The sequence below is a fragment of the Apium graveolens genome, chromosome 1 (genome assembly GCF_009905375.1).
Source record: "Apium graveolens cultivar Ventura chromosome 1, ASM990537v1, whole genome shotgun sequence".
In the NCBI taxonomy this organism is placed as follows: Eukaryota; Viridiplantae; Streptophyta; class Magnoliopsida; order Apiales; family Apiaceae; genus Apium; species Apium graveolens.
This window is the reverse complement of record NC_133647.1, coordinates 85,707,059-85,717,889: the sequence shown is the minus strand read 5'-3', so window position 1 is coordinate 85,717,889 and position 10,831 is coordinate 85,707,059. Positions and strand designations below refer to the sequence as shown.

The following is a 10,831-nucleotide window of genomic DNA, read 5'->3' as shown; positions in this document are numbered from 1 at the left end:
TTGGGGCTTTTGTTATTTATAACAATCAATAAACTAGTAATTTGTAGAAGGGGGTTGAATATAAATTATAGTTTTCAACTTTTTTTCGTTTTGAACAATTTTTAAAGTAAAATAAGAACACAGGATTTAAAATATCAGGGGGTTTATTTTTGACTTGCCACCTGAGTTATATATTGAAGAAATAATCTGTGCAAATTACAAGAATTTCACAGCTGCGTTTTACAGTATTTTTCTAAGAGAAGGTTCTCCTACCTTAGCCCTTTTGAAAACTCTAATTTCTATTTCTTAGAGACTACACTACTACTTATTGGTTTATATATTACCAAGTTATATGTCTTGCTAGATACTACATATCACAGTCTTCGAGGTACAACAAACAAGATTGCTCCTTCATTCTCTTCCCCGTGAGCCATGACAAATTGGTTTACATTTTATCTTAATGTGTTGCTTCGAATGCCCCTCCAATTTGTCATGCATGGAAATGAAATATTTTTTCTTCTTCATTATCCAAGATCACATGCTCGTTTTTCTTGACTCCCATTTTTTAAACTGAAAATCTTCTATTAGCCCATGTGCTCTATCAGATTTGATATTTGTATTTTGTTTGGTCATTGTCAACTGCTATTTGCTACATTAGCCATTGATAGTGTACATTCCTTAGCCGTAGATGAGCTGATTCCCTAGCCATAAATGAACTAGTTCCGTAGCCGTTGAAAGTGTTCTTCCTTAGACATTGATTGTCTCACTTAATTTAAAACAGAATTACATGGTATCGAGTATTTACAATTCGCCACCCCTTTCTATTTATCAATTGAGTCAGCGATAACTATGAAATTAACAATTACAACACTGGCTATTATCTGAGATCTACATGAAAAATGCTATACATTCTTATCATAAATAAGTTACTCCGCTGATGGCCATCGAGCTGTAACTTATCCATTATTAGTTACGCCTACTTAACAAAATATTGTGTCATATATTTTGTTCATCATCAAAAGTGTATACGATTCCTAAAAATCTCCCCCAATTTATGACTGATAGAATAACAACCATAAATTATCCTCTTGATGATAATAAAACATACAATAAATAAAATTACTTTAAAGAGAGCACACCTAAATTTCATAAAGCTGTTGTGTTTTTCAAGAAATAGAAACACAAGTAAAATGATAGAGAATTACTTTGCTCCTTTGATCTGAGCTAATCATTTTGCTTTTTTCGGCCTTAGTTGGTTGTAACCATGTTTCCTTTAGAGAAAGCCATAAAAAATTCTTTGATCCTCATTCTTAGTATTTAGCATTCCTATGAGGTATTGTAGATAATCAGTGCTGATTGTTTTCAACTGATCTTTGAGTCTGAAGAATCTTCTGCAGCCATCCTGATCTCTGAACTCCATCAAATGATCTGGATGATGATGTATTCTCTTGCCAGTGAAAGGAATAGAAAGTTTTCTTTCTAGAACATCTTTGTCATTCCAGTTATTCCATATCTGATTAATTCCTTTAAGAACTATTCTCGTGGTAGTAGGAGTGAATTCACCAGTTCTCTTCATGTGAGGGAATACTTTCATTAGAGTCTCGTGTCCTTCTTTAAGAACGTGTTCAAGAAGCCATGTTTTGTTAGAACCTCCTTTGTAGATAAACACAAGTCTCTCAGGCAATTTGGGAGTAGCATCCAAGCCTTTGACTTCAAAAATTTCATCTAGATAGAGATCAAGGTATGTTTTTTCCTCAATATCTGCAATGTAGATAATTGAGTCCTTTTCTTCAGTATTCTTCACTTTTGTTGGAGCTGGTGGTTTTGACAATGGCTTCTTCATTTTATTCTTCCTCTGAGCTTCCTTTTCCATAAGTAATGTATGCAATTTGACATTTTCTAGCTCAAGAGATTCCCCCTTAGGCAATATTGGTTCACCATGAAAGTTAAATCCAAGAGTCACTACTACAGTTTCAGGAAGATGAACTGTAGGATGTTAAGAAGTCAAAGTAGTGACTACTGGTTCATCTTGTGACATTTTTCTCTTGGCAATGGACTTTTTCTTGGACCTTTCCTTGTTTTCACACATTTTGGCTTCTTGACTTCTCCTTCTTCAGTCTCAGCCTCCAGTTCTTTCTCCAGCTCAATTGCTAGCATTAACTGGTGTTCTGTGAACACATTCTCTGTTTCACTCGAATTTCCACCCTCAGCCTGCTCAAGAGTTATTCTTGCCAACTCATCATTCTTAGCCTTCCATAACCAACATGACTAGACTATATATATATATATACTGGTTCTCCACCTCCATATATGCATGCTCTTCCTTGTTTTAGATCAGTCCTATAGTACATTTTAAGGTCCTTGATATGTTCAACCAAAATCTTCGTTTCATCAGGCTTGGGCCTAGCAGAGTGTACATCACCTGAGGGTTTCTTTCCTTTGAGATCATTCTTCCTGGAAGGGGATTTTTCCTCAAATAACTTGAACTTGGAAGTTAATTCATTTTTTAATGAAGGAGATCCATTCTGAATAAATATTTTTATAGGCAATGCTAAGAGTAATGATCTTCATGATGATTGTTGAGATTGGGATATTTGCCGGCTTTTGCTTGGTGGCTTCTGAAACATATTCCAGTCTTCCAGATATACTGTCAATATCCTTAATTTCCTCTTCCTTGCTTACAAGGACTTGAATCTACAGGTGTTGAGCACGGCTACCAGTAGTAGACATAGGAACAAATTTGTCATCTTGAGCTACAAACTTCTCCTTCTTTTTGTTATCATCAAGAGATGAAACAAAAGCCGTAAAATTGAAAATCTATTGCAAAAGCTTCGTTTGTTTCTCCATTTTCTTGGCCAGATTGCACATTTTCAATTTCATAAGACTTAGTCGCTTGTCCATTGCGGCCAGTGTCTTCGAATTTATTCTTCTTTGTTCAGTTTGGAGTGAATTGTAGGCATGTGCGAAGTGGCAGCCTACTGTCCAACTCTCTATTATATACAGTTTTCATCTCTTCAATAGTATTTATAAAATCTTCAAAATCATGTTCGTGCTGAAAGATTTGAATTTTGTGAAGTTTGATGTTAGATTGTTGAAACTGCATCAAGATCTGAGTTTGGGTAGTGGAGGAAGGTTGATTAGTGAGTGTAGTCTGATACTGAAATATTATTTTAAATGAATACCTGATATGGGTAAAAAATAACACTAAAGATGCATTAAATACGACATTTATTAAACCTAGAAAGGTTCATCTAATAAGGCATAATTAATAAATCCTGATAATTAATATTACATTAATTAGACTCTAGAGACCCAAAGTTATGGTCTAATCAAGACCCAATCAAGTTAAAGGGCTTGGCCGACTATTTAAGCAAGACAAGGCTTGTATAAGGCCCACAGACCATGAATTTATTATTAAACTTGTAGGTCATAAATCAGCCAGAATTATAGCTGAGAAAATAAGTTCAAATCAAATTTAATATCTTAAAAGAGTAGTCTCCAAGCAACATAATCTTTTAAGAAAGTAAATATTGACTATCTAGGACTTCTAAACCCAATCGAATATAGATATTTTCTTACCAAGTCTCCTAACCCTAAAACATTTACTCTTAATACCTATATAAAGGGTCTAACCCCTCATTCTCATAACTATATTTTTTGGCTTAATTCTCTACACGCTAGAGATATAGAGGCATCTTGTTAAGGCAAAACTAAGCCAAGAAGCACAAGTGCAGCCATTAAAGCTTGAGACTCCTCACCTTAATATTAAATACCTAATTATTATATACAATAAATACGGCCTAGTTTTTATTCCATATCATTTGGCGCCATTGGTAAGAAAAAGAAATCAACCATGTTAAGCACACAAAGCAGATCTGAAGGAATTCTGGCTGGAATTACACATGCCATCTCATCCACCACCAAAATTTTGGCACATTCCACCTACATCACTCATGGTGTAAAAATCCCAGAAATGATGTTTGAGCCCCTAGCTCAGAGCCAAGGGATGAGTTCCTCAATCCAGGATCCCCAATAGGAATGAATTTACAATCTCAACTGTTGAACCACCAAATTCAAATGTTGAGTTCCCCACTTAGCACGCAACTAGGGTTTGAGATATCAACATTGGTGTTTACAGGAATCGGCAACCCAACTTACGGGATGCTGTTGTACCCCGACATTGGGGGAAGCGGGCTACAACCATCGTCACAACCACAGCCATGGAACAACAATAATCATATATTAGGGGTTCGACACTCATCCCTGATGAACGTGATTTTTCTGGTCCTTATAGCGAGTCTAGTAAAGAGTCAAGTGATGAAGATTTACACCATAGAAGAAATCATAGGGACTAGGATCCCGTTGGAGGAAGATGCGTAAACTTGCAAAAGTTAAAAGGCATAGAAGCGCAAACTTTGAAGGAGAGGATTCTGGCTCAATAAGATAAGATAGAAAAACACGACAAGGATCTTAAAGCTAAGAAGGCCAAGAAGCCCCCTAGGACTAATGGGATTAGAAGAACAAGGGTACCTCTCAAATTATTGATTTGGAAGAGACACCTCGAAGAAGGACTTTGAAAATATTTAGTGATGATCCCACCGACTTGTTGCCCCTTTGAGATCCTGATGATCCTACTCCGTCTTTTACGGTTGAGATCATGAACACTCACATCACGAGAAAATTCAAGATGCTGATTAAAAAAGCATATGATGGAACTTGTGACCCAAAAAACCATGTAAGAACATCATATAATGATTTACTATTACAACATGTGAATGATGCTATCAAGTGTAGGGCTTTTCCCTAAAACCCGGAGGCAGGGCACAAATGTGGTACAGTCGTTGACCCCCAAATTTAATTAGGAGTTTCAGGGATTTGAGTCAAGTTTTCATCAAGCAGTTCATCATCAAAAGGGTGCACAAGAAAAGTTCAGCTTCCCTTATGAGTCTTCAACAAGGGTACAAACAATTCTGAGGGATTATTTGAACCGATTCACAAAAGAAGCCTTGAAGGCCCTAGATTTGGATGATAAAGTGGTTTTGATAGCAAGGAACGAGGAATGAGCACTTCAAGATATTGTTGGCCAAGCGTACTCCTGAACATATGCTATAGCTGCAAGATAATGCAGGAATGTACATTAAAGCTGAGGTGGCCATGAAGAAGTATGTGATTCAGATAGATGGAGAGAAAACAGCAAAAAACTGCAAGGGAAATCATGAATATGATAATAAGAACAAGCACCCATGTGTGTCTAAGGAAGCGAATACACCTCTTAAAAAGGTACGTATAATAACTCCAATTTTTTAGACTTTGTAAAAACGTTTAATGAATAGTAACCCTGACAGACGGGGAAAACTTTTTAGCCCACACTATGTTGTGCATGAGAAAATGAGTTTCGAAGTTCATATTATGATTATACGTACCAAATGAGTGTATGTAAACGCTATTAGTTTTCGAAGAATACAAACTTTGAAAAATGACCATATTTACGAATCATCGAGGATTACGGGAATCACAATATAATTACGAATTTAAAACCCTATAGATTTATATCCAAGGACGATACTTCAAAATATAAGGAATAAATACGAAATGATTTACGTCGCGAACCGTTTACGAGAAATTATTACGAAAACGTTAAGCGACCGATCGAACACTGATAAGTGGTATTTTATACCACTTAGAACGTCTTAAAATGGCTTAAATTGGTGTCTTGAAATCAAGTATTTTGTGTATTTGATGCGTTTTTCTAGTGTTTATGCATTTCAGGGTATTAGTTGCATTTCGGAGGAGGAATCATCAAGAATAAGCCTTGGCATGTGTTCACCATTGAGAGAGGAAAAGAACGGGCAGATTACGGCGAAAAAACGGAGCAAACCTGGAATTTTTCCAGTAGGGTCCTGCGCGCCCGCGCAGCAATGCTGAGCGGCCGCGCAGCAGCCTTGCGCGCCCGCGCAGAAATGCTGAGCGGCCGCGCAGGGTCGGGGAAAAAGCTGAATTATTTTAGACTTCTACTTCTATTTGGCTTCCAACTTCTATGTAATCTGAGTTTTATGGGACTATTATATAAGTAGATTTGAGACATTTTCATAGAGAATAGGAGGAAGATTATGTTTTAGATTGTGTTTTGCGCAAGAAGCGAAGGAGATAAGGAAGAAGACCGATTTAGCACACCGCAACGAAGGAGGAAGCATATATTCTTGTGATTTTTGTTTCGTTGAAACGTTGGATGCTAGTTTTCTTGCTTTAACTTATTTACTCTTGTGACGTACTCTGTTTTAATATAATTAGTTTAGTTATTATTTCCTTGTGTTGTTTATCATGATTTCATATGAACCCATGATGGCGATAAGTTCTATTATGGGCTAATCGTGATCATGGGGTTGCAACGGATTTATTATGGAATTCTTTAGTTAATTGTTTAATACTTTAGTGTGTGATGATTGCATGATATCTAGTATTGGTTGTGCGTATTCGTCTTATGTGCGTCGCGAACATATAAGATAGGGTGTTAATCTCTTGTGAAGCGACGGTGGATCTTGAGATTTAGAACTTGCCATGCTAGCATAGGTTCATGTACGTTGTGCATGATTAGTGGGTAATTCTAACAGTTTTATTTGCCCTATGTAATCAAAAGGAATAACTTGTGCTTAAATTGTTGTGTTGTCAATTTCTGTAGACATATAGGAACTCAACATAATTGATGACTATTCAACTTCTATCTTAATTGTGGATGTTTGGTAGAATGGTATTAGTACAATGAAAGTTGGCTTTTATCAGTTTCGTGTTATTCGATTAATGTCATCACTGTCACATGCTAAAGGTAATAACAATGGCTATAGAAGGAAGTAATAATGAAGTTGTGATCTCATGAGTGTTTTATTATTGATAAATTGAAGTGTTAGTTAAGTGGTTAATTAAGTAGTTAATTATAGTTAATATTTAATCAACAATTTTAAGTGTTATTATCTTAACATTGAGAAGTAATCATATATTGGTGAGTGAGTTTAATTAGACAAAAACTTAGTCCGAGTCTCTGAGGGAACGAACTAGAAAATATTCTATATTACTTGCGAACGCGTATACTTGCGTGAATATTAGTGCGTGATTTCGCCCTAACAAGTTTTTGGCGCCGCTGCCGGGGACTCGGCGTATTTGTTTAGTTTATGTACTTACCATCATTGGTCATTAGGACTCAGTGATTAGGACATAGTAGTTACTTACTCTTTTCGGTTGTGTTTCAGGTACTTTAGCAAGCGTTTATGCAAACTCGTTCTCGTGCTCGCAAGAGGACCTCAGATACAGCTGAAGAGAAAGACGAAGTTCTTGATACTCCGGAGAAGTTAGATTTTGAGGATTCGGATTCAGGAACTGAGCAGAAAGAACCAGTAAACATGGGAGATCGTATTGTTCAAGCTGATCCAGCTCTTATGGATTTTTCTCGGCCTAAAATTGATGACATTCAGTCAAGCATCCTTCATCCGGCTATTCAAGCTAACACCTTTGAAATCAAGCCGGGCACTATTCTGATGGTGCAGAATTCTGTTTCTTTTGGAGGAGCGGCAACTGAAGACCCCAACATGCACATAAGGAATTTTGTCGAGATCTGCAGCACTTTTAAGTATAATGGCGTGACTGATGAGGCTATCAAGTTGAGGCTTTTCCCATTCTCACTGAGGGATAAGGCTAAAGTCTGGTTACATTCTGAACCAGTCGGGTCCATCACTACGTGGCAAGATCTTGCGCAAAAGTTTCTGGTGAAGTTTTATCCAATGGCAAAGACTGCTGCTATGAGGAGTGCTCTTACTCAGTTTGCACAGCAACCTACAGAATCTATGTGCGAGGCTTGGGAACGCTACAAGGAAATGTTGAGAAAATGTCCACATCATGGAATGCCGGATTGGATGGTAATCACTGGTTTTTATAATGGTTTGGGGGCCCAATCTCGGCCCATGCTCGATGCAGCAGCTGGAGGCGCCTTATGGGCTAAAAGCTATACTGAGGCGTACAATATTATCGAGACGATGGCTGCAAATGAGCATCAAAACCCAACTCAGAGGATGACGTCAGGCAAGGTAGCAGGTATTCTGGAAGTTGATGCAGCCACCGCTATTGCAGCCCAGCTCCAAGCGCTATCAATGAAGGTTGATTCTTTGGCTACGTATAGAGTTAATCAAATAGCTATGGTTTGTGAGCTTTGTGCAGGTTCTCATGCTACGGATCAGTGTTCTCTTGTCAACGAATCTGTTCAGTATGTGAATAATTTTCAGTGACAACAGCAGCCTGTGCCAGCGACCTATCATCCTAATAACAGAAATCATCCAAATTTCAGCTGGGGAAATAATCAGAATGCTATTCAGCCACCATATCAGCAAGGAGTGAGTAAACAGTTTAACCCACCTGGATTCCAGCAACCACAGCAGTATGCTACAAGACAATCATATCCTCAATAGGGAAGTGCAGCTGCACCTACTAGTGCTGATTTTGAGGAACTTAAGCTGTTGTGCAAGAGTCAGGCGGTTTCTATCAAGACCTTGGAAAATCAAATCGGTCAATTAGCCAATGCAGTGCTCAATCGTCAACCTGGCACTCTTCCCAGTGACACGGAAGTACCAGGCAGGAAGGAAGCTAAAGAGCAAGTCAAGGCTATTACCTTAAGGTCTGGAAAAGTAGCTGATGCTGAAAAGGCAAAAGAAGTCGAAGCTGAAGTTAGAGATGAAGAATCTAAGCAAAAGGAGAAAGTGGCGGAACCAAAGAAGACTACTGTTGAACACACTCTGCCTGAGGCTAATACAGGGGAGAAACAGCTCTATCCTCCACCACATTTTCCTAAGAGATTGCAGCAACAAAAGCTGGATAAACAGTTCGGGAAGTTTCTGGAGGTGTTCAAGAAACTTCATATCAATATACCTTTCGCTGAGGCTCTGGAACAAATGCCTAGTTATGCGAAGTTTATGAAGACTATTCTTTCAAGGAAGGTGAAACTGGATGACCTTGAAACCGTTGCTCTCACGGAAGAATGCAGCGCTGTTCTGCAGCAAAAGTTACCACCAAAACTGAAAGATCCAGGAAGCTTCACCATTCCTTGCACCATTGGCAATCTAACTTTTGACAAGTGCCTTTGTGATTTGGGAGCAAGCATTAATCTGATGTCGTTGTCGATCTTTAAAAAGTTGGATCTGCCTGATCCAAAACCCACATACATGTCGCTATAATTGGCTGACCGTTCCATTACTTACCCAAGGGGCATAGTTGAGGATGTGCTCGTCAAGGTGGATAAGCTCTTCTTTCCTGCTGATTTTGTTATTCTGGATTTTGAGGAAGATAAGAAGATTCCCATAATCTTGGGGAGGCCTTTCTTGGCTACTGGCCATACCTTGATAGATGTGCAAAAAGGGGAACTTACTATGCGGGTCCAAGATCAGGATGTGACCTTCAATGTATTCAAGGCAATGAAATTCCCTACAGAAGATGAAGAGTGCTTAAAAGTGGATGTGATTGATTCTGCGGTTACTTCAGAACTCGATCACATGCTAATGTCTGATGCATTGGAAAAGGCCTTAGTGGGGGAATTTGACAGTGATGATGAAGATAGCAACGAGCAATTACAATATCTGAACGCTTCTCCATGGAAGCGAAAGCTCGACATACCATTTGAATCTCTTGGTACTTCTGACCTTAAGAATGCTGAAGGGAAGCTCAAACCATCAATAGAGGAAGCACCTATCTTGGAGCTCAAACCATTACCTGAACACTTGAGGTATGCTTTTTTAGGTGATTCATCTACGTTACCTGTTATTATTTCAGCTGACCTTTCAGGTAGTGAGGAAGACAAGCTCTTAAGGATTTTGAGAGAATTCAAATTGGCTATAAGATGGACCATAGCAGACATCAAGGGGATAAGTCCTTCATATTGTATGCATAAAATTCTGTTAGAGGAAGGTAGTAAGCCAACTGTGGAACAGCAGCGAAGACTGAACCCGATCATGAAGGAGGTGGTGAAGAAAGAAATTCTGAAATGGCTAGATGCAGGCATCATTTATCCTATTTCTGACAGCTCGTGGGTGAGCCCCGTGCAATGTGTACCTAAGAAAGGAGGTATCACTGTGGTCGCAAATGAAAAGAATGAGCTCATCCCTACTCGAACAGTTACAGGATGGAGAGTATGCATGAATTATAGAAAATTGAACAAAGCCACAAGGAAGGATCACTTCCCTCTCCCATTCATTGATCAAATGCTTGACAGATTGGCGGGACATGAGTATTTTTGTATGCTGGATGGTTATTCCGGGTATAATCAGATTTGTATTGCACCAGAGGATCAGGAAAAGACTACCTTCACTTGTCCATTTGGCACATTTGCTTTTCGAAGAGTTTCGTTTGGGTTATGTGGCGCCCCGGCCACCTTTCAGAGATGTATGATGGCTATATTCTCTGACATGATTGGAAATAACGTCGAAGTGTTCATGGATGACTTCTCCGTCTTTGGACACTCATATGATGAATGTTTGAATAATCTGCGCGCCGTACTCAAAAGATGCGTGGAAACTAATTTGGTGCTTAATTGGGAGAAATGTCATTTTATGGTGCGTGAAGGCATTATCCTTGGGCATAAGGTCTCTAGCAAAGGTCTGGAGGTGGACAAGGCCAAGGTGGGAGTCATTGAAAATCTTCCCCCACCTAATTCGGTGAAAGGAATCCGTAGTTTTCTCGGTCATGCGGGTTTTTATCGGCGATTCATCAAGGACTTTTCAAAGATATCTAAGCCGTTGTGCAATTTACTTGAGAAAGATGTGCCTTTTAAATTTGATGATGAATATTTGGCAGCATTCGAGACTCTCAAGGGGAGTTT

General features: G+C 38.6%; 1 non-coding gene across 1 annotated transcript; it reads right to left on the bottom strand.

Moving 5' to 3' along the window:
* Nucleotides 1–7,766: 7,766 nt before the first annotated feature.
* On the bottom strand, nt 7,767–7,873 carry LOC141683471 (small nucleolar RNA R71). The gene has a single exon (XR_012560311.1). It is a non-coding gene; the product is annotated as a small nucleolar RNA R71 (small nucleolar RNA).
* Nucleotides 7,874–10,831: the final 2,958 nt, after the last annotated feature.